The sequence below is a fragment of the Rhinopithecus roxellana genome, chromosome 12 (genome assembly GCF_007565055.1).
Source record: "Rhinopithecus roxellana isolate Shanxi Qingling chromosome 12, ASM756505v1, whole genome shotgun sequence".
NCBI lineage: Eukaryota > Metazoa > Chordata > Mammalia > Primates > Cercopithecidae > Rhinopithecus > Rhinopithecus roxellana.
The window spans coordinates 17,262,627-17,286,450 of record NC_044560.1 but is presented as its reverse complement, the minus strand read 5'-3'; the positions used below and the strand labels follow the sequence as shown (position 1 = coordinate 17,286,450).

General features: G+C 48.7%; 1 protein-coding gene across 2 annotated transcripts in view; it reads left to right on the top strand.

Moving 5' to 3' along the window:
• The window catches only part of PTAFR (platelet activating factor receptor), a 53,163-nt gene that overhangs the window by 15,296 nt on the left and 14,043 nt on the right, over positions 1–23,824 (top strand). The window contains exon 2 of one of the 2 annotated variants that reach the window (XM_030941869.1): positions 3,952–4,032. The gene's annotated coding sequence lies outside the window, so the exon portion shown is untranslated. Of the gene's footprint in view, positions 1–3,394; positions 4,033–23,824 lie in introns of those variants that run through there. The other variant, XM_030941867.1, reaches the window with a different exon arrangement.

Genomic DNA, 23,824 nt, shown 5'->3' with positions numbered 1-23,824 from the left:
TGGACATTTTGTGATATAACTGTAACACCATTATCTCCTAATACTATTATCAAGAATTCCTTAGAATTATCTAAAATCCTGTCCATATACCAGTTTCTGTGATTTTCTCAGACATGTCTGTCCTGGGTATTTTCTGTTTTCTCCTCCAGACCCACTCTGGGAATGGTGGTGCATGACCAGAGCACACTCCACCCTTCTTCACCCACCTCTGTGCCCCGGAGGCTGCCCTGTATGGACCACATTAATGGTTCCTTTGTTTCTGGTTGGGCTCAGCCAACTGGTGGTGCCGATAAGAAGGTAAGACGTCAGAGGATGAGAGAAGAGAAAGGTTTGAGTATTTATTTCCTGGTTCCCTCCCTGCCAGTTGCAGGGTCAGCTGCAACTTCTTTTTTTTTTTGAGACAGAATCTCGCTCTGTCACCCAGGCTGGAGAGCAGTGGCTTGATCTCAGCTCACTGCAACCTCTGCCTCCTGGGTTCAAGCAATTCTCCTGCCTCAGCCTCCCAGGAAGCTGGGATTACAGGTGTGTGCCACCAGGCCCGGCTGATTTTTGTGTTTTTAGTAGAGACAGGGTTTCACCATTTGGCCAGGCTGGTCTCAAACTCCTGACCTCAAGGGATCTGCGCGCCTCTGCCTCCCAAAGTGCTGGGATTACAGGCATGAGCCACCATGTTCGGCCTCTGAAATCTCTTTTAATCTGGAAGAATCTCCTCCCTGTTTCTTGTGTGCTTTTATTTCATTTTCTTTTTAACCTTTTTTGTTTTGTTTTGTGTTATAGAGACAGGGTCTCCCTGTTTTGCCCAGGTTGGTCTCAAACTCCTAGGCTCAAGGGATCCGTCTGCCTCAGCTTTCCAAAGTGTTGGGATTACAGGCATGAGCCACTGAGCCTGGCCCTGTGTTTGTTTCTGTGTTCATACGGTTGATTTCTGGAGAGAACTGGCTTCGTTGTGTGGTAGAATGTTCTATATTCTGGAACTGGCTGATTTCTTCCTTGTGAGGTCCTTTAATTTATTCCTCTGTCCCCTGTATTTTCTGAAAACTGAGGTTAGACCTAAAGGCTTGATTAGATTCAAATTTGGACATATTTGCTTGTTTTTTTTTTTTTTTTTTTTTTTTTTCCCACCCAGACTGGAGTACAGTAGCACTATCTCAGCTCACTGCAACCTCCGCCTCCTGGGTTCAAGCAATTCTCATGCCACAACCTCCCAAGTTGCTGGGATTACCAGCAGTAATCAGCAGGTGTGTGCCACCATGCCTGGCGGTTGGTGTTTTTTTTTCTTTTTTCTTTTTTCTTTTTAAGTAGAGATGGGGTTTCACCATGTTGGCCAGGCTGGTCTCGAATTCCTGACCTCAACTGATCCGCCCGCCTCGGCCTCCCAAAGTGCGGGAATTACAGGCATGAATCACTGTGCCCGGCCAAATTTGGACATATTTTCAAGTGGAGCCGACAGAGTTTGCTGACAGAATGGATGTGGGGTGTGAGAGAAAGCTTCGGACTCAGTTTCCTCATTTGTAAAATATTGATAGTAATACCTGCCTACCTACCCTGCTTATTGATAATCTCAAAAGATGTGCTGATCTGTAGCTGCCACGTGTGTGCGTGGAAGGGACTGTACTGGAAGGCAGGCCGAGCCAACAGTCCCGGACCTTGAGCCAGGTGTCCTGGAGACTCTGGGCAATGGAGGCTGGTTGATCCCGGAGGTCCCTCCCAGGCTTGCTGTCCCTCCTGGAGGGTGGTGGTTGGAGGAGGGCTGAGGTGAAACTGTTTTGGAACCAAGGATCTGGGCTGGGGAGCAGAGTTGAGGCCTTGCCTTTCAGGTGAGCAGTTTGCATGAAGGCTAAGTTCATGTACAGACCATGTCCTCATATTTCAGGGCACTCGAGGCTCAAAAGGCCTCTAAGGGAGACAAGAAGAAATGATCAAACTGAGCCTGTTTCTTTTCTTTCTTTCTTTCTTTTTTTTTTAAATATAAAGATGGGGTCTCACTATATTGCCCAGGCTGGTCTCGAACTCCTGGGCTCAAGCAATCCTCCTGCCTTGGTCTCCCAAAGTGCTTGGCCTGAGCCTGTTTCCATGTGCCTGGCAGGAGGCCTGGGCTGCATTTTGGGGATCGGGAGAGTGCGTGTGGTGGGGGAGCATGGAGCAGTATGGACGCATGAACTTGAGGAAGGAGGTGAGCCTGGCAAGGTGTGAGTGAGGGGAGACTGGGCGTGAGTGTGCAGGTATCTGGAGGAACACAGTGAGAGTGGGCATCTCTGCATGGGAGTAGGCACTGAGTGTATATGAGTGTGCAAGTGTTATGTGGTCTGAGTGTGTCTGCCTGTGTGTGATGTGGTGCTGGAGATGGAGGAGGGGGCAGATGCTTGGCTGTAGTTCTACATGACTGAGGCAAATGTTAAAAGTGGTTTGTCCTGGCCAGGCGCGGTGGCTCATGCCTGTAATCCCAGCACCTTGGGAGGCCGAGGCGGGTGGATCACTTGAAGTTAGGAGTTCAAAACCAGCATGGCTAACATGGTGAAACCCCATCTCTACTAAAAAGACAAAAATTAGCCGGGCATGGCAGTGCATGCCTGTAGTCCCAGCTACTCCAGAGGCTGAGGCATAAGAATCACTTGAAACTGGGAGTCAGAGGTTTCAGTGAGCTGAGATTGAGTCACTGCACTCCAGTTTGGGGGACACAGTGAGACTCTGTCTCAGAAAAAAAAAAAGTATTTTATCCTTTGAGAGCCATTTTTGGCTTTGATAAGGGACATTAGGAGGAGGAGCCTGGCCCAGATACCCAGAGTGGAGCTGAAGCTGGATGCCGATGCAGGCCCCCGACTCTGCTTACACCTGCCTTGCTGTGGGACCCTGGTCCTGTCAGGCCTCAGTTTCCCTCTCTGTGTAGGAGGTTGTTGGGTCGGCTGATGTATCTGAGGGACTTGCTTCCTTAGACAGGGTCCATCCCAGTGCCTGCTGCCTGGGGGTGCTCAGATGGTGCTTGTTGGTTGGTTGAAGGAATGAGTGGGTAAATGGACTGGAAACTGAGGCAGAGACTCTGGCTCACCTCTCACTTATGCACACGGGATGCCCCCACCGGCTCACTTTCACACATACCCCCACACCCACACTCACACATTCATGTGTGTTCACCCTCGATTGCCCACCCCTCTTCACCCACACGCTCCCACGAACTCACACGCTGCCCAACCCAGGCTCAAGGTCTCAGGGAGCTTCCACCTCCACCCCCACAGCTCTGTTCCCATGGGGTTTCTGGGCTCAATGCTTCTTGGTCTCCGGGGATGCCCTGCCCAGTCATGCCGCTGACCACAGTGACTCTTCTGAGCTCCTCTCTTCTCCCTCCACTTCATATCCCAGCGGGCATTCTCTTTCCTCTACTCCCTTTCTTTTATTTTCTCTCTCACCCCCATCCAGAGACACACAGACCCAAATGCACACTGGCACATGCTCTCCGCCTGTGTCTCCTCATCTCGTCTTTTGTCTTGGATCTTCCCTTGTCTTTGTCGCTGAGTCTCCTTGTTCCTCTCATCTCTCCCGGCGTTTATATCTGTCTTTTTCCCTGAGCCTCACTCCCTCCATCCATTCCTCCGCCCTCTCATTTTTTTTCCCTGACTCCCTCCTGCCTCCTCCCTCTCTCCTTTGATTTTCCTGGTCCCTCATGTCTCCTCCCTCCTCTTCCTCACTCTCATGCTCCCTTTCTCGCTCTCTTGAGTGCATGCACTTGCTTTCTCTGTCTTGCTTTTCCTCTTTCTCACCTCAGCTCCCTGGCCTTGGGCGCTGCCTACAGTCCACGTCCCTCGCTCTTTATGAGAAGTCTCCGGGCAGTGCCCAGGTCCTGGCGGCCCAGCTTGGAAGTTCCTGTGGCCCCTTGAGAGGCCCTAGGGCCATAGCATTTCCTCCCAGGGGTGACTTGGTAGTGATACGCTGTTTCCTCACTTCTGCAATTGCCAGACAGCACAGAGGCTGAGGCTGGGGCCAGGACCCAGACAGAGACACACAGTTCCTGCAACTGAAGCCGCTGCCCTGCTACAGGTAAGGGGGACTCCTGGCCCCTGCTGGGCAAGGGGGAGGCACAGAAAAATGTCCTCAGGAGGCAAACCAAGGTCATGCCCCCAGGCTGCACCTAAGCAGATGGGCGCTTCTATTTTTCTTTTCTCTTTTCTTTTCTTTTTTCTTTTTCAGACAGGGTCTCTCACTCTGTTGCCCAGGCAGAATTGCACGTGGTCACGCTCGCTGCGGCCTGGACCTGCCAGGCTTAGGCGATCCTCCCACTTCAGCCTCCCAAGTATCTGGGACTACAGGCGTGCTGTACCATGCCTGGCTAATTTTTGTATTTTTTGTGGAGACAAGGTCTTACCTTGTTGTCCAGACTGGTCTCCAACTCCTGGGCTCAAGCAATCAGCCTGCCTCGGCCTCCCAAAGTGCTGGGATTGCAGGCGTGAGTCACTGTGCTCGGCTGCTTCTGTTTTTAAGGGATTGTTCTGGCACCTTTCTCAGGCCCAGAGTCTCCTGTTTAGAAATAACTTCTAGTGTCCAAACATTCCTGGAGAACCCAGCACCCAAGTTTGGCTTTTCCGAGGCTGGGACAGTGCTGACCCACAGACGCCACTGGGAGGTGGCGATGGTGGTGATGGGGGCAGCTTGGATCTCAGGGAGCCAAATGACATCTACTTGACTAGCTGTGTGGTCTTGGCCAAGTTACGCTCCATCTCTGTGCAGTTTTCTAAATTGTCAAATAAGGATAATGCCATCTCCCCCACAGAATTGTCGGGACATATAAAGGATTTGGTACAGGGCGGGGTACTTAGAAACTCACTAAATGCTAGGTTTGTGGGGTGGGGAAGGGGGTGCTGAAAATAACCAGGTTCTTATACACACGGCCAAGCCCACAACCAATGGCCCCTATCAGGTCCCAGGTGCTGGGGACAGGGCCCAGGCTGGCACCTGCCATCCTCCGCTGGCAGGAGGTCCAGACGTGGGGCTGTGTACTCGCTTACTTGTGAAATATGACAGAACCGGCAGGCTCTCTCCCCACACCTCTGGCTGCTCTCCTTTAGCTCTGACTGAATACCCAGCTGTGTTCCAGGTGTTTGGTGTGGTGTGTGTGTGTGTTGGGGGAGGCGGTAGGGGTGGGAGGTGTGTTGGGGGATGCTAGGGAAGCAAAAGAGACACCACTATCTTTAGGTCCTGACAAACCAGCCAGAGAAAGAGGTCAGCCCCTTAGATGACTGGGTCCTGGGCCTGAAGTGGGCATCTGGGGTTTCGATCTCAGCTCCTGCTGACAAGCTGGGGCCTTGAGTCGTTCAGAAGTTCCACTTTCCTCCTTTGCAGATTGCAGGTTAAAATACTGACCTCTGTGGGCCGGGCGCGGTGGCTCACGCCTGTAATCCCAGCACTTTGGGAGGCCGAGACGGGTGGATCACGAGGTCAGGAGATCGAGACCATCCTGGCTAACACCGTGAAACCCCGTCTCTACTAAAAAATACAAAAAACTAGCCGGGCGAGGTGGTGGGTGCCTGTAGTCCCAGCTACTTGGGAGGCTGAGGCAGGAGAATGGCGTAAACCCGGGAGGCGGAGCTTGCAGTGAGCTGAGATCCAGCCACTGCACTCCAGCCTGGGCGACAGAGCAAGACTCCGTCTCAAAAAAAAAAAAAATACTGACCTCTGTGGGCCGGTCGCGGTGGCTCACGCCTGTAATCCCAGGACTTTAGGAGGCCGAGGCAGGTAGATCACGAGGTCAAGAGATGGAGACCATCCTGGCCAACATGGTGAAACTCCATCTCTACTAAAAATACAAAAATTAGCTGGGCGTGGTAGCAGGTGCCTGTAATCCCAGCTACTCGGGAGGCTGAGGCAGGAGAATTGCTTGAACCTGGGAGGTGGAGGTTGCAGTGAGCTGAGATGGCACCGCTGCACTCCAGCCTGGGTGACAGAGCGAGACTCCGTCTCAAAAAACAAAACAAAACAAAATACTGACCTGTGAGTTTGAGGGTAGGATGAAGTAAGAGGTGGGGTGGGGCAGTGCTTTGTCAATTGGAAAATGCTGCACAAAGGGGACTGATGCATTCCCTCTAATGCTGACTCTGTGATGCCTGCTGTAAACGCCTTACGGATGAGGAACCTGTTTTGTTCACTGTTGTATCCTTTATCCTTAGCACAGGGTTTGCAACATAGCATATGCTTAGAATATGCACAGGACAGATGAATGACGAAGCGGTTTTGCAGTTGGAAGGGAATGGACGGTGAACCAGAGGTCCAGTATCTGGTCCCAGCTCTGTCCCCGACACTGTGTTCACCTTGGGAAAATCCCTTCTCATCTCTGGGCCTCAGTTTCCCCATCTGGTCATTGAAGGAGTAAGGAATTCACAGTTTATGTTATCAGTGACAAAATGCGCCTACAGGACTGAGTTTTCTCTGATTGGTGGTGGGAAGTGGGTATGAGGAGAGGTTGGGATCTTGTTGTCCTTTTACAGGGAGCCCCTTCCCACTCTAGGCCTTGTTGAAGAGGACGGCCTTCTCTTTCTTGGTGGCATCCCCCACTTTCCTGTTCTGATCCCTTAGGTGGGTAGAGGCTTGGGCCTCCGAGGGCAACAGTGGAGCAGGAGCCTGGCAGCACCCCTTGATGGGCCTAGAGGTGTGGTCTGGGTCAGGAGTGGAGCCAGTTCCCAAAGGGCAAATGCTGGGACCCTGCTGTAGCCCCCTCTCTGACCAGCCCCTCTTGGGTTCCTTGACAGCATGATGAGAGCGGGGAGAAGCCTCTGGTGTGTCTTTGTGTGTGCATGTGTGTCTGTGGTTATGTGGGGTGTCTGGCTATGTCTGCCTGTATCTGGAATGATGGGCCAGGAGCATAGCCAGGCTGCATGTGGCCTGCTCCAGCCAGACAGCTCCCCTCCCAGGAGCAGATGGCCCGCAAAGCCAGCTGAGAGGCTGATATGCCTCTGTGTGTCTTCAGCCGAGGGGAATCACAGCCAGATTCTGTGTGTGTATTTGTTTGTGTGTTTGTGTGTGAGAGAGAGAGACAGAATATGCAGGGGGAGGATCCCCACTCAGCCGCCCCTCCCCACTCCCTTGGTTTTGCAGAAGGGGGATCATCAGGGCCTGGGTTTGGCGTTGAGCCCAACTGGCTAACGGGAGAAGCATGTCAAAATCAAATTTGTGCATACCCTGCGCCGCCCACTCCGCCCCACTTTTTTTTTCTTTTGAGACAAGATCTTCCTCTGTCATGAAGGCTGGAGTGCAGTAGCATGATCACAGCTCACTGCAGCCTCGATCTCCTGGGCTCAAGCAATCCTCCCACCTCAGTCTCTCAAGTAGCTGGTACCATAGGTGCACACCATCTTGCCTGGCTAAGTTTTGTGTGTGTGTGTGTGTGTGTGTTTTGTAGAGGTAGGGTTTGACATGATGCCCAGGCTGGTCTTGAACTCCTGTGCTCAAGCAATCTGTCTGCCTCGGCCTCCCAACGTGCTGGGACTATAGGTGTGAGCCACTATGCCTGGCCCATGCCCTCTCCACCTCCCCCCTATTGTTTTTTAAGAGACACAGTCTTGCTCTGTCACCCAGGCTGAAGAGCAGTGGCATGATCATGACTCACTGCAGCCTTGAACTCCTGGTCTCAAGCCATCCTCCGGCTTTAGCTGCCCAAGTAGCCAGGCACATGCCACCATGCCTGGCTAATTTAAAAAACAATTTTTTTTTTTTTTTTTTTTTTTGTGGAAATGGGATCTTGCTATATTTCCCAGGCTGGTCTTGAACTTCTGGCCTCAAGCCATCTCCCACCTTGGCTTCCCAAAGTGCTGGGATTACAGGCGTGAGCCACTGCACCCAGCGTGCACTACCTTTTACAGTTCATAAAGTCCATTTCAATGTATCAAGTGCTTTACTGTTTACCAAAAACTGTCACCACCAATAATCTCACTTCCTTTTTTTTTACAACAATGCTTTGAGATACGCAAGGCACAGACACCGCATTTTGCAGATAAAAACCCAAGGCTCAGAGCTGGAATGAGGCTCACTCAAGTTATGTGGGTGAGTGGCACAGCTGAGGCCAGAGCCCACATCCCCCGGTTTCGGTTCCTATGCTTTCTCTCTGGCTAACCTCGATTGCTTCTAGGAGACAATGTGTAGCTGGCTTGGTGCATGGCCAATTCGGTTGCTGCTTTATTCACTTATTCAACAAACATTTTCTGAGGACAGCAGGGAAGGGAGTTCACAGTTCCTGAGTATATTGCTTCACTCGGCTCTCACAATCACCCTGTGAGGAAGGTTTTATTACTATCATTTTGCAGATGAATAAAGGGAGGCTGGGAGAGCCAAGGATCACATAGCAAGGAAAAGCAGACCCAGGTGCAGACTCAGGTCTGTGTGACTCCAGGGCCTGTGCCCAGCCCTGCTTTTTTCCCTAGATGGGGTCCTGGACTGGCCATGAAGACACCAGCAGGACTCAGGAACTCCCAGGCTGGGAAGAAGTCAGCGTGATTCCTGGTATAGCAGAGGCATGGCCAGGTGCGGTGGCTCATGCCTGTAATCCAGCACTTTGGGATGTCGAGGTGGGCGGATCACCTGAGGTCAGAAGTTCGAGACCAGCTTGGCCAACATGGTGAAACCCTATCTCTACTAAAAATATAAAAATTAGCCAGGCGTGGTGGCATGCGCTTGTAATCCCAGCTACTTGGAAGGCTGAGACACGAGGATCGCTTGAATCTGGGAGGTGGAGGTTGCAGTAAGCTGAGATTGTGTCATTGCACTCCAACCTGGGTGATAGAGTGAGACTCTGTCTCAAAAAAAACCCACCCACACACAAACAAAAACCAGAGGCATAACAGAGGCATGATGTGCCCAGTGCTGGTGCAGCCCAGAGGAGGTGGTTCCTCCCTCCCTCTTCCTGGCCCTGTCCTGGAAGCAAAATTGGGTAGGGTAACTCAGACAGATACTACCTGGGTATCTGGGAGCCAGGAGGAGAGACTCAGGCCAGACTTGGGGTTTCCTAGGCCAGCTGAGCAGAGGCTGAATCTCATCAATGTTATATACATATCTGGGGCCAGGGTGAGGTCCCCAGTGAGAAGGAACACTGGGTAACTGTGACTGGCACCCAGATCATCATCATCCCGGGTGCCCTAGACCCTGTCCTTAACCTCTCCCGGACATGGTGCTCCATTCATCAGTCAATAAATGTGCATGGTCCCTTGCACTGGGAATTGTGGGAGCCTGGCACAGAATTCCCCAGAGGTCAGGATTTCTGCTCCCTTAATTCATCCCTCAAATCCTTCTGCATCTTGGAGAAATGGTATTGAAACCACTCTGTGAGAGGTCTCATTAGAGGGTGTGGCCGGCACGGCCAGGACGGGGCACAAATGTCAAGCAACAGAGCATGTCAGAACAGGAAGTAACTCGTGTATTGAGCACCTTCTATATGTCTAGCACTGTAGAGGTTGTCTGTCTTCAACATCAGGGCTATGCTGTGAGGTCATTTTTTTTTTTTTTTTTTTTTTTTGAGATGGAGTCTCGGTCTGTCACCCAGGCTAGAGTGCAGTGGCACAATCTCAGCTCACTGAAACTTCCCCCTCCCGGGTTCAAGTGGTTCTCCTGCCTCAGCCTCCCACATAACTGGGATTACAGATGTGTGCCATCACGCTCAGCCAATTTTTGTATTTTTAGTAGATATGGGATTTCATCATGTTGGCCAGGCTGGTCTCGAACTCCTGACCTCAGGTGATCTGCCTGCCTTGGCCTCCCAGAGTGCTGGGATTACAGGTGTGAGCCACCCCATCCAGCCTAATTTTTATTTTTAAGAGATAGGGTCAGGCCGGGCACGGTGGCTCAAGCCTGTAATCCCAGCACTTTGGGAGGCCGAGACGGGTGGATCACGAGGTCAGGAGATCAAGACCATCCTGGCTAACACGGTGAAACCCCGTCTCTACTAAAAAGTACAAAAAAACTAGCCGGGCGAGGTGGTGGGCGCCTGTAGTCCCAGCTACTTGGGAGGCTGAGGCAGGAGAATGGCGGAAACCCAGGAGGCGGAGCTTGCAGTGAGCTGAGATCCGGCCACTGCCGTCTGGCCTGAGAGACAGAGCTAGACTCCGTCTCAAAAAAAAAAAAAAAAAAAAAAAAGAGATAGGGTCTTGCTGTGTTGCCCAGGCTGGAGTGCAGTGGTATGATCATAGCTCACTGTAATGGACCCAAGTGATCCTGCAGCCTCAGCCTCCATAGTAGCTAGGACTGCAGGCATGTGCCACCATGCCTGGCTAATTTTTTTTTTTTTTTAATTTTTAATTTTGTAGAGACAAAATTTGGTTATGTTGCTCAGACTGGTCTTAAACTCCTGGCCTCAAGCAATCCTCTTACCTCAGCCTCTCCAAGTGCTGGCATTATAGGTGTGAGCCACCTTTCCAGCCTCAATGTTGATGTTATTCCTGTTTTATAGATGAGGAAACCGGGACTGGTCCCAGGGAATCTAAAAGCTGGAAGTGGCTAGAGCTGGGGCATGAGGGTTTGGAAACAAAGAGTGAGGGACACTGCGACTGTGTGTGTACGGAGGCTCACCTGTCTATTTAGTCAATATTTCTCATGTGTTTGCTATGTAGGAGGCCCTGTGATGGGTATTGGTGATATGTCAGAAGCCTTGGCCCTGGGGAGTTCACAGTCCAAAAGGAGAGAGAAATCAACAGCTATGATAATGCAATGTGATATATTGTTAAGGGAACTTGAGGTGGAACTTCCAACTCTGTCTAGGGTAGGGAAGTAAGAGGAACAATAGTCAACATTCAATGAGCTCTCACTATAGACCAGACCAGGCATCTTCTTTTTTTTTTCTGAGATGGAGTCTCGCTCTGTCATCCAGCTGGAGTGCAATGGCGTCATCTTGGCTCACTGCAATCTCTGCCTCCTGGGTTCAAGCGATTCCCCCGCCTCGGCCTCCCGAGTAGCTGGGATTACAGGCATGCGCCACCATGCCTGGCTAATTTTTGTATTTTTAGTAGAGATAAGGTTTCACCATGTTGGCTAGGTTGGTCTCGAACTCCTGACCTCAAGTGATCTGCCCGCCTTGGCCTCCCAAAGTGCTGGGATTTCAGGCGTGAGTCACTGCGCCCGGCCCTGATAAGGACTTTATATACATTCTTTCTTTCTTTTTTTTTTTTGAGACAGAGTCTCGCTCTGTCGCCCAGGCTGGAGTGCAGTGGCGCAACCTCGGCTCACTGCAAGCTCCGTCTCCCGGGTTCATGCCATTCTCCTGCCTCAGCCTCCTGAGTAGCTGGGGCTACAGGCGCCTGCCACCATGCCTGGCTAATTTTTTGTATTTTTAGTAGAGACGGGGTTTCACCATGTTAGCCAGGATGGTCTCGATCTCCTGACCTCGTGATCCGCCCGCCTCGGCCTCCCAAAGTGCTGGGATTACAGGCGTGAGCCACCACGCCCGGCCATACACATTATTTCATTGACTCTTCACACCACTCTGGAGAGGTATGTGCCTGGGTTTTATCAGCCCCATTTTCAGGGAGGGACCTGAGACTCAGAGGGAGAACAGGCTTGGCTGTGGTCCTGTGGTAGGAAGTAAGAGAGGCAGGATATGAACCCAGGTTTGTCTGACTCCAGAGTCTGTGCTCTTAACCACTGTTCTCTAAATACTATACATCCTTTATTTTGCTTGATGCTTACAAAAGCCCTATGAAAGAGACGTGTTACTATTTGTATTTTACAAATGAGGCCCAAAGGAGGCAAGCAGTTTTACCAAAGGTTGCACAGCTTTTAAGTCATAAACTGAGTCATATGACTTTAACTTAAAAATATACAATGTACTTTCAAATTTGCCATCTCTTAGGCCCATTATTATTATTATTATTTTTTTTTTTACGGTGGTGAAAACCATAACATAAATTTACTCTCTTAGCATGCATTTTAAAAAATTTAAAAATGTATTTTATAGAGATTGGGGTGTTGCTATGTTGTCCAGGCTGGTCTCAAACTCCTGGGCTCAAGTGATCCACTCATTCTGGCCTCCCAAAGTGCTGGAATTACAGGTATGAGCCACGTGCCTGGTCCCTCTTAACATTTTTAAAGTGTATAGTTCAGTCATGCTAACTATGTTCACATTGTTGTATAACAGATCTCTAGAACGTTTTATTTTCCTTTTAAATCCTGTGAGTGTTGGCCGGGCGCGGTGGCTCAAGCCTGTAATCCCAGCACTTTGGGAGGCCGAGACGGGCGGATCACGAGGTCAGCAGATCGAGACCATCGTGGCTAATACAGTGAAACCCCGTCTCTACTAAAAAAAATACAAAAAACCAGCCGGGTGAGGTGGCGGGCGCCTGTAGTCCCAGCTACTCGGGAGGCTGAGGCAGGAGAATGGCATAAACCCGGGAGGCGGAGCTTGCAGTGAGCTGAGATCCGGCCACTGCACTCCAGCCTGGGCGACAGAGCGAGACTCCGTCTCAAAAAAAAAAAAAAAAAAAAAAAAAAAATTCCAGTGAGTGCCAATAGAATGTTTTCATCTTGGCTGGGTGCAGTGGCTCACGCTGGTAATCCCAGCACTTTGGGAGGTCAAGGCAGGTGGATCACTTGAGGTCAGGAGTTCGAGACTAGCCTGGCCAACATGGTGAAACCCTGCCTCTACTAAAAATACAAAAATTAGCTGGGCATGGTGGTGCATACCTGTAATCCCAGTTACTCAGGAGCCTGAGGCAGGAAAATCGCTTGAACCCGGGAGGCGGAGGTTGCGGTGAGCCAATATCATGCCATAGCACTCCAGCCTGGGTGACAGAGTGAGACTTCATCTCAAAAAAAAAAAAAAAAAAAAAAAAGTTTTCATTTTGCATGACTGAAACTCTACATCTGTTGAACATCTCTCTATTTTCCCCTCCCCCAGCCCCGGTGGCAACTACCATTCTGCTTTTGGTTCTATGCGTTTGATTACTTTAAATGTCTCATATAAGTGGAATCATATAGTATTTGTCTTCTTGTGGCTGGCTTATTTCACTTAGCAGAAATGTCTTCAAGATTCATCCATGTTGTAACACGTGTCAGAATTTTCTTCCTTTGTAAGGCTGAATAATATTCCATCGTATGTATATACCACATTTTGCTTATCCATTAATCTGTCATGGACATGTTAGGTATTTCCACACTTGACGATTGTGAATAATGTTGCTATGAATATGAATGTGCAAATGTCTTTTCAAGATCCTGTTTTCAGCTGGCACGGTGGTTCACGCCTGTAATCCTAGCACTTTGGGAGCCCAAGGCAGGAGGATCACTTCAGGTCAGGAGTTAGAGACCAGCCTGGCAAACATGGCCAAACCTCATCTCTACTAAACATACAAAAATTAACCAGGCAAGGTGGCGGATGCCCGTAGTCCCAGCTACTAGGGAAGCTGAGAACCACTTGAACCTGGGAGGCAGAGGTTGCAGTGAACCAAGATCGTGCCACTGCACTCCAGCCTGGGCGACAGAGTGAGCCTCCATCTCAAAAAAAAAAAAAAAAAAAAAAAAATTCCTGTTTTCAGTTCTTTTGAATATATAGTGTACCCAGAGTGGAATTGCTGGGTCATATAACCATTCTAATTTTAGTTTTTTGAGGAGCTTCTATATTCTTTTCCATAGTGGCTGTACCATTTTAGAATCCCATCAACACTGTGCAAAGGTTCCCATTTCTCACATCCTTGCTCACACATTTCTGTTTTATTGACAATGGCCCTCCCAGTGGGTATGAAGTGATATTGCATTATGGTTTCAATTTGCATTTCTCTGATGATCAGTGATATTGAACCACCTTTTCACGTGTTTGTGGTCACTGGTGTATCTTCTTTGGAGAAATGTCTATTCAAGTTCTTTGCCCATTTTTAAACTGAATTTTGTTGTTGTTGTTGTTACTGAGTTGTAGGAGTTCTGCTTATTAACCCCTTATCTGATATCTTGTTCCATCCCAAAGGCTGCCTTTTCTCCCATCCACAAGTTGCCTTTCCACTCTGCTGATTGTTTTCCTTTGCTTCATGGAGATTATTTAAAGTTTGCCAAAAATTCGTTTATTTCTGCTTTCGTTGCCTGTGCTTTTGGTGTCATAGCCAAGAAATTATGACCCATTCCAATGTTATGAGGCTTTTTATTGTTTTTAATTTAAATAATTAATTAATGATTTTTGTTTGTTTGTGTTTTTAGAGACAGGGTCTTCCTCTGTTGCCTAGGTTGGAGTACAATGGCACAATCATAGCTCACTTCAGCCTTGAGCTCCTGGGCTCGAGGTATCCTCCTGCCTCAGCCTCTGAGTAGCTGGGACTACAGGTGCATGTCATCATGCTCAGCTAATTTTTTAAATTTTGTGTAGAAACAAGATCTTGCTATGTTGCCCAGGCTGGTCCCAAACTCCTGGCTTCAAGCAATCCTCCTACCTAGGCCTCCCAAAGTTCTGGGGTTACAGGCATGAACCACTGTACCTGGCCTGTTGTGAAGCTTTTTTTTTTTTTTTTTTTTAAGATGGAATCTTACTCTGTTTCCCAGGCTGGAGTGCAATGGCACAAGCTTGGGCTCACTGCAACCTCTGCTCTGCCTCCCGGGTTCAAGTGATTCTCATGCCTCAGCCTCCTGAGTAGCTGGGATTACAGGCACCTGCCATCATGCCTGGCTAATTTTGGTATTTTTGTAGAGACGGGATTTCACCATGTTGGTCAGGCTGGTCTTGAACTCCTGACTTCAGGTGATCTGCCCACCTTAGCCTCCCAAAGTGCTGGGATTACAGGTGTAAGCCACTGAGCACAGCTGTGTAGCTTTTATCCTATGTTGTCTTTGAGGAGTTTCATAGTTTCAGGTCTTATGTTTAGGTCTTTAATCCATTTTGAGTTAATTTTTGTATAATACATGGTGTAACATAAGAGCCCATCTTCATTCTTCTGCATGTGGATATCCATCTTTCCCAGCACCTTTAGTTGAAGGGACTATCCTTTCCCCATTGTGCAGTCGTGGTCCTCTTGTCAAAGATTATTTGACTATGTGAGGGTTTATTTTGGGTCTCTCTATTCTGTCCCACTGATTTTTTTTTTTTTTTTTTTGAGATGGAGTCTCGCTCTATCGCCCAGGCTGGAGTGCAGTGGCCGGATCTCAGCTCACTGCAAGCTCCGCCTCCCGGGTTTACGCCATTCTCCTGCCTCAGCCTCCCGAGTAGCTGGGACTACAGACGCCCGCCTCGTCACCCGGCTAGTTTTTTTTTGTATTTTTTAGTAGAGACAGGGTTTCACTGTGTTAGCCAGGATGGTCTCGATCTCCTGACCTCGTGATCCGCCCGTCTCGGCCTCCCAAAGTGCTGGGATTACAGGCTTGAGCCACCGCGCCCGGCTCTGTCCCATTGATCTATGTGTCTGTCTTTATGTCAGTCCAAACCATTTTGATTACTGTAGCTTTGTAATATGTTTTGAAATCAGGAGTTGTCTTTCAGTTTTGTTCTTCTTTCTCAAGATTGTTTGGACTACTTGGTGTCCTTTGAGGTTTCATATGAATTTTACAATTTTAAAAAAATTTCTGTAAAAATTACATTGGGATTTTGATAGAATGGCATTGAATCTGTAGATCACTTTGGGTGGTATGGACATTTTAATAATATTAAGTCTTCTGATCCATGAAGTTGGTATGTCTTTCCACTTATTTGTGTCATCTTCAATTTCTTTCAACAATTTTTTTTTTTTTTGAGATGGAGTCTCACTCTGTCGCCCAGGCTGGAGTACAGTGGCGCGATGTCGGCTCACTGCAAGCTCCGCCTCCCAGGTTCATGCCATTCTCCTGCCTCAGCCTCCCGAGTAGTTGGGACTACAGACGCCTGCCACCATGCCTGGTTAATTTTTTTGTATTTTTAGTAGAGACAGGGTTTCACCATGTTAGCCAGGATGGTCTCAATCTCCTGATCTCGTGATCTGCCCATCTTGGCCTCCCAAAGTGCTGGGATTACAGGCGTGAGCCACCATGCCCAACCTTCAGCAATGTTTTGTAGTTTTCAATGTACAAGTCTTTTGCCTCCTTGGTTAAGTTTATTTCTTTTTTTTTTTTTTTTGAGACAGAGTCTTGCTGTATTGCCCAGGCTGGAGTGCAGTGGCATGATCTTGGCTTACTCACTGCCTCCCGGTTCAAGTGATTCTCCTGGCTCAGCCTTCTGAGTAGCTGGGACTACAGGCACACGCCACCATGGCCAGCTAATTTTTGTATTTTTAGTAGAGATGGGGTTTCACCATGTTGGCCAGGTTGGTCTCAAACTCCTGAGCTCAAGTGATCTGCCTGCCTTGGCCTCCCAGGGTGCTGGGATTATAGGCATGAGCCATTGTGCTCAGCTGGTTAAGTTTATTTCTAAGTATTTTATTTTTTTGAATACTATTGTAAATGAGATTGTTTTCTTAATATCCTTTTCTCTTAGTCCCATATAAAAATCTTCATTTTACAAATGAGGAAACAGAGAGTCAGAGTCACAGGATGAGTTTAGTGGTTGAACCAGGATCTGACCCAGCTCTCGCCCTACCAGGTGGGAGTCAGATGGATACACAGCAGGTCATGCCATCCCTTTGTCCCATTCTTTTCCCAGCTTTGAGGAGCAAAGGTAAAAGCAGGGACTCAGGTCAAAGGCATCTCTTCCTGGGACCTCACAGCATCCGGAGCTCCCATTCTCAGGTTGTAGGACAGGCCTGTGAGTGGACAGGTTGGCTGAGGAACAGTTCACTTCCAGCAGGGGCCACAGCTTGTTCTAGGAGAGTCACGATGGACCTTGGAGTTCAGAATCCCAAGTCTGCCACTTCCCCGCTGTGTGACTGTGGACAAATCTATTTTCTTCTCTAGTCTCACTTTTTACCCCCGGAAAATTGGGTATCTTGTAAAACCAGCCTCAAGAAGATGATCTGAGGAGGAAATATGATCATAGGCAAGATGTACTGTACACCAGTAAATGTGCCCAGTGCCTTGAAATTAGGGGGGCTCCAGCCTCATGCTCCCCATAGAGCAAGGAGTACTTGGATCCAAGACAGTGTACCCACTTGGAATGTAGTGTTCCCCCGCCTTGGCCACTTCTAGTCCTTGCCCTGTTGGTGAATGCACCCTCAGGCCTGCCGGGCTGCAAGGAACTGCTGGTGCAGGAGCTATGGATGAACTTGGATGTATCTTATTTATAGCTCATAAATATTTAGAATTTTGTACTTTTGACCTCAACTGGCCCCACAAATGTTAGGAGCTAGCATGACTGGTGAACCCAGCTTCCCAACCCACAATCTGGCCTGGGGAATCAACCAGCACATAACTCCGTCTGTCCATCTCCTGATGGTCCCTCCTCTCTGGCTGTCCAGCTATGGATGAGAACCCCTTCTCCAGGTTCCCTAGGGACTGAGAATGTTTCCAGCAGGGATGGGGGCTGAATGCTGCGCAGGGAAAAGGGTGGGAGATCCAGACAGCAGAATTCTTCTGTCTCCATGAATATTTATGGCCTCTCTACCCCACCCCCAGCTGAGGGCCGTCCCTGGGCCAGCTGCCCAGCCTTGATCCAACAGGGAACTATGCCCAGGGAACTGGGAACTGAGTGCTCTGAGCCTCTTTCTTTTTTTCCTTCCAAATGTTCATCCTCTTCCTGAGCTGTTGAAAGCTTTGTTGGCATTAGCTGGAGGCTCTATCTGGAGCTGGCAGGAAAGTCAGTGTGTAGGTCAAAGCCCCTAGGTCAGTCGTGGCCCACAGTCCCCTCCCCTGGCTCCAAGCAGCTGGGCCAGTGGGGAGAGGGAGGCTTGGTCATTTGTGGCTCAGGTCCTGTTCCAGCTATTTTGCATACTTATCTTTGAAACCATTGTTAGGGTTGTAAGATTTTGCAAATGAAGACATTGAAGCTTAGAGAGGTGAGGTCACTTGCCCCAGGTCATACAGTAAGTAAATGGTAAGCCAGGTATGAACCTATAGACCTTTCTGACTCCAGAGACCTTGTTCTCCCTAACCCACTCTACCCCAGTACAGCTCCCCTGGGGAGACCGTGCACATTTCCTTTGTGCCGGGGATTTCGGAGCCATCATCAGGGAACGGTCACTCATCGATTGATTCCTTGGTGCCCGACACTGGGATTAAAGAGATGAAAAAGATCTAGTCCCTGCCCTCAAGAAGTGCCCAGTCTGACAAGGAAACAGCCACAGAAATTAACACCTAAAACATATTGTGTCAGGTGCTAGACTGAGGAATGCACCCAGTGCATGGGACCCAGAGAAGAAGGCAACTCATTTTGCCTGTGGCAATCGGGGAAGGCATCCCAGAGGAAACACTCTTTTAGATTAGGTCTTAAAGGTGAGTAAGTTTTTTCTAGGTAAAGCAACAGGCAAAAGTGCACCACGGCATGTGGAAAGGCAAAGAAATTTGAGAAAAATGGAGTTTTTAGGGAAGCGGCGAGAAATTCAGTGCAGGAAGAGTAGAAAATGAGTAGCAGGGAATGGTGGAAAATGAGATGGGAAAGGAGCTTGGACTTGATGCTGGGTCAGGGGAGCCATGGAAGATGTTAGCCCAGGCAAGTGTGTGGCTGGCGGTTGTTGGGGTAAAACATGTCTGAGATTTCAGTGCATGCATGAATCACCTGGGAATCTTATTAATATACAGAGTCTTTTTTTTTTTTTTTTTTTTGAGACAAAGTCTCTGTCGCCCAGGCTGGAGTGCAGTGGTGTGATCTTGGCTCACTGCAACCTCTCTCTCCTGGGTTCAAGCAATTATTCTCCTGCTTCAGCCTCCAGAGCAGCTGGGATTACAGACGCCCACCACCATGCCTGGCTAATTTTTGTATTTTTAGTGGAGAGGGGGTTTCATGGCGTTGGCCAGGCTGGTCTCAAACTCCTGACCTCAAGTGATCCGACTGCCTCAGCCTCCCAAACTGCTGGGATGACAGGCATGAGCCACGACACCTGGCTAACATACAGATTCTGATACAGGAGATCTGGGAAGGGGCCCAAGATTCTTCATTTCTAACAAGCTTGCAGATGATGCCAATGCTGCTGGTCCAAGGACCACAGTTTGAGTCCTAAGTTTGTAGAGGACTCACTCTGCCTTGTGTGGCAGCTGCTCTGTCTGGGAAGCAGGCAATCCTGTTGGTTGCTGGGTGTTTGTTCACCTGACAAATGTTTACCAAGCTTTTGCCCCAGCCAAGCTCCCTGAGTACAGGGGACGGGGAGAGGAATTGGAAATGCCACTTTCTGGTCCATGCCACCACCATCTCTGACCTCCAAAATGCTCTTGCTGTTTCCACACTTGCTCCCTACCATCTATTCTCTACCTGACAGCTAGAGCGAGTCTGATCATGTTACTTGCCTGCTTAACGACACTGAAGCAGCTCTCCAAGGCTCATAGAATAAAATGCTAACTCCTTACCATGGCTCAGGAGCGATCTGGAGCCTGGTGTCCTCTGATCACATCCCACTCTTCCCATTTCTCACTCCCCTAGGGCCACACTAACCTTTCAGTTTCTTGTTCCTACTTCAGAACATGATGAAATTATTCCCATTACAGGCCTTTTGCACATGATACTCTCTGGATGGAATAATACAGATCTTTCCCTTACTTGTTCCTTTTTTCTTTTTTAGAGTTCAGCCAGGGGGAGACACAGATTTTATAGGTTACTAAAGCTTATACATTTAGAAGGGCCCCCTTTGGAGATATCAAATTACTAATATACAATTAGATACAGGGCCTAGGAGAGGGCCTTAAAGCTTAAGCTTCATTGACTTCATGGTAAAGCTGTCTCCGGTTTTGTTTATATGTCACCTCCTCCAAGAAGCCTTCCCTGGTCATTCTACTTAAAACAGCCACCAGCTGGGTGCAGTGGCTCATGCTTGTAATCCTAGCACTTTGGGAGGCTGAGGCAGCAAGATCACTTGAGCTCAGGAGTTCAAGACCAGCCTGGGCAACATAGTGAGACCTTGTCTCTATTTATTAAAAAATAAAAATAAAAAGCCATCTACCCTATCTTCATGTTACTATTTTTATTCCTTTATTAAATTCATCACAATTTGAAATTATCTTATTTGTTGCTCCACTTATTTTTGACTGTTTCCCCCAACTAGAATGTAAGTTCCTTGAGAGCAGGAACTTTGTTTTGTTTCTGCAGTCTCCCCAGCATAGGGCCCAACACCCGGAAGAATGTCAGTAACTGTGAGGTGAATGAATGGACATTGTCCCAGCCTCTGGATGGCAGAGAGGACACACAGAGGCAATGTCAGTGGAATAAAGAGCCATGAGCTACGGAAGTCCAAAGAATGGGCACTTAACCAGACCAGGGGTGGAGCCGGGTGTGCAGCAGGCCAGGACGCTTAGAAAGAGCTACTCGGAGGAAATGAGGTCTGAGCAATCTTAAAGAATGTTCTAGTAAACATCCAGGCAATGATAAGGAAGGATTTCTTGGCAGAGGAAACAGCATGAATAAAGTAATGAAAGTACAAGCTCTCGGGCCCAGAGGAGAATCAGCTGGTTACATTTTGGGTGATTTCAAGGGTTCTATTCATTAAAGATACAGCAATAGGCACTAAGTTTGGGTTGGGGCCAAGGGAGTGGGAGTCACATGGGGGCCAGGAGCCTGGGACTGAACAGAAGGCAGCAGAAATAGGAAGAGCCAGGAAAACAGGTACTGGCAGCACCAAGGGCAATGGCTTTGAGTCAAGCAGGGGCTCCACCAGGACTCCCCTCACTGATTCTGGTCCTATACCTGGAAGGAGGAGGCCTACTCTTGCTGGGCCTCCTGTGGGGGCTGTGTGGACTGGGGAGGCTCTGGAGTCAGATAGACCCGAGTATACAATCTCCTAGGTTGGGTTCCTGGGAAGCCAACTTTGAAATAGAGATTAGCATGCAGGCACAATTTTCCTGGAATATTTTATTCTCGTGTGTTGGTAGGGGGGGTGGGTGAGGTGGGGGCGGGTGTAGAAATGAGGTCTTGCTATGTTGTGCAGGCTGGTCTTGAATTCCTGACCCATCCTGCTTCCTCAGTTTCCCCAAAGTGCTAGTATTATAGGCATGAGCCACGACACCTGGTCTTCCTGGAATTTTTATTTTATTTTTTTTAGATGAAGCCTTGCTGTGTTGCCCGGGTTGCAGTGCACATCTAATAGCTAAAGAATTTAACAATATAACCACCGTATCATTATCCTACCCAAATAAATAAACTTTATTTTTTAAAATACCATCTGTGTTTGAGTTTTCCCAAATGTCTTTTTTTTTGTTTAAATTCTTTTTGTGTGTGTGTGATACGGTCTTGAGGCTCTGTTGCCCAGGCTGGAGTGGAGTGGCATAATCACAGCTCACTGCAGCCTTGAATTCCTGGGCTCAAGCAATCCTCCTGCCTCAGCTTCCTGAGTAAGTGGGACTAGAGGTGTGCACCACCATACCCAGCTAATTTAAAAAAATTTTTAGTAGTGATGGGGTCTTGTTATATTGCCCAGGCTGATTCCAAACTCCTGAACTCAAGTAATTGTCCTGCATTGGCCTCCCCAAAGTGCCGGGACCTCAGGCATGAGCCACCACAGCTGGCCCAATTGTCTAGAAAATATTTTTTACAGTTGATTTATTTGAATCAGGATCCAAACAAGGTCTGCACACAGCATTTTGTTGCTCAATCAAATTTCTTTCTTTTTTTTTTAGTTTCTTTCTTGTTGCCCAGGTTGGAGTGCAGTGGCGCTATCTTGGCTCACTGCAACCTCTACCTCCCAGGTTGAAGTGATTCTCCTGTCTCAGCCTCCCCAGTAGCTGGGATTATAGGCGCCCCACTAATTTTTGTATTTTTAGTAGAGATGGGATTTCACCATGTTGGCCAGGCTGGTCTGGAACTCCTGACCTCAAGTGATCCTCCCGCCTCGGCCTCCCAAAGTGCTGGGATTACAGGTGTGAGCCACTGTGCCTGGCTCAATCGAACTTCTTGAATGAGGATTTGACATTCCCCTTTCTCTTCTATCATTCACTCCTCAACCCATGCCTGGGCAACTGTTCTCCCTCTGATCACATGATCTGATCACATGAGATTGATTTCCATGTTGCCACATCCAGTGTTTGCTTTTCTGTCTGCATTGTCATTCATCTCCCTGTGACTTTTCACACTGTTGCCCAGGTCTTCCCAAGCTCTTGAAACTTTCTTCCCTTAGGCCTCCAGCATGGAACCCTACTTGTCTCTGACTGTCCTGTCTCTGCTTCCTTCATGGGTTTGTCCTCCTCTGACTTCTTCCTTGATGTTGGGCTCTTTAGGGTTTAACCCTGGTCCTCGTGGGTGTTTCACAGGCACCTCAAATGGGATATGTCCTCATATGAATTCATCCTTCCTGCCCTCATGCTGTTCCTCCTCATCAGTGTCTTCTCCATGAAGACAGACACCATCACATCCTCAATCATCTGGCCCAGAAACCTGGCAGTTCTCTTTGATTCCTCCCTTTCTTTCAACCAATATCCCATCCATTACCAAGTTCTGTCCATCTGATTTCCCAAATAACTCTCACAACCATCGTTTCCCTCCATCAGCTCTGCCCTGGTGCAATCCTCTTGAGGCCCTCCAGATGATTGCACATGTCTCTTTGCTGTCTCCCCGACTCTGGTCTGATCACCTCCAGTTCATTCTGTGCACAGTGGTCAAAGCCGTCTTCCCCAAATCCAGACCCAGTCTTGTCCCTTCCAAGCTCAAGATCCTTCAACAGCTCCCATTGTCTGCAGAATCAAGTCCAGACTCCTTAGACTGACCTCCAGGACCCATCTTGAGTTGACTGATGCTTTTTTTTTTTTTTTTTTTTGAGATGGAGTCTCACTCTGTTGCCCAGGCTGGAGTGCAGTGGCACAATCTTGGCTCACTGCAACCTCCACCTACTGGGTTCAAGCGATTCTCCTGCCTCAGCCTCCCGAGTAGCTGGAATTACAGACGCATGCCACCACGCCCAACTAATTTTTGTATTTTTAGTAGAGACAGGGTTTCACCATGTTGGTCAGGCTGGTCTCGAACTCCTGACCCGATGATTCGCCTGCTTCGGCCTCCCAAAGTGCGAGATTATAGGCGCGAGCCACTGCGCCCGGCCCTGACGCTTATTTTTTAAGCCTTGTCTCTTCTTAACTCCTTAAAGTTTTGGCCAAACCAAATGTCTTACGTTCCTTTAGAATAAGGTACGCCTTTGCCTATTCTTCCAGGCCTCTGCCCTGCAGTCCCCTGTGCCTGCTATTCCTCTCTCCTTGCAATATCAAGTTAACTCCTTCAGCACAGGCAGGAGGTCTCTCCTCACCCTCAAGTCTAGGCTAGCGGCAGCTTCTCTGAAACCCCATTACACCTGATACGTCCATCATCATAGCACCGCTCGCGTATCTACTTCTGAATCTCTCTCTTGCAAAATGGTTTGTGAGCCGCTCAAGGGCTGGGTCTGTTCTCTGAGGCCTTAGTGCACTGCTCAGCTCCTGGAGCTATGAGTGCTTGTCCAATGAATACATGAATGAGCAACTGAGTGAATGAGTGAATTCACATGGTGAGAAGGTGATTTTAAAAAATCAAAATTGCTGGGCGTGGTGGCTCACGCCTGTAATCCCAGCACTTTCGGAGGCTGAGGCGGGTGGATCACAAGGTCAGGAGATCAAGACCATCTTGGCTAACACGGTGAAACCCCATCTCTACTAAAAATACAAAAAAATTAGCCGGGTGTTGTGGCGGGCGCCTGTAGTCCCAGCCACTGGGGAGGCTGAGGCAGGAGAATGACGTGAACCCAGGAGGCGGAGCTTGCAGTGAGCCGAGATCACGCCACTGCACTCCAACGTGGGTGACAGAGCGAGACTCCGTCTCAAAAAAAAAAAAAAAAAATCAAAATTAATGCAAAAAGAATTATAATAAACAAAGTACCAAAAT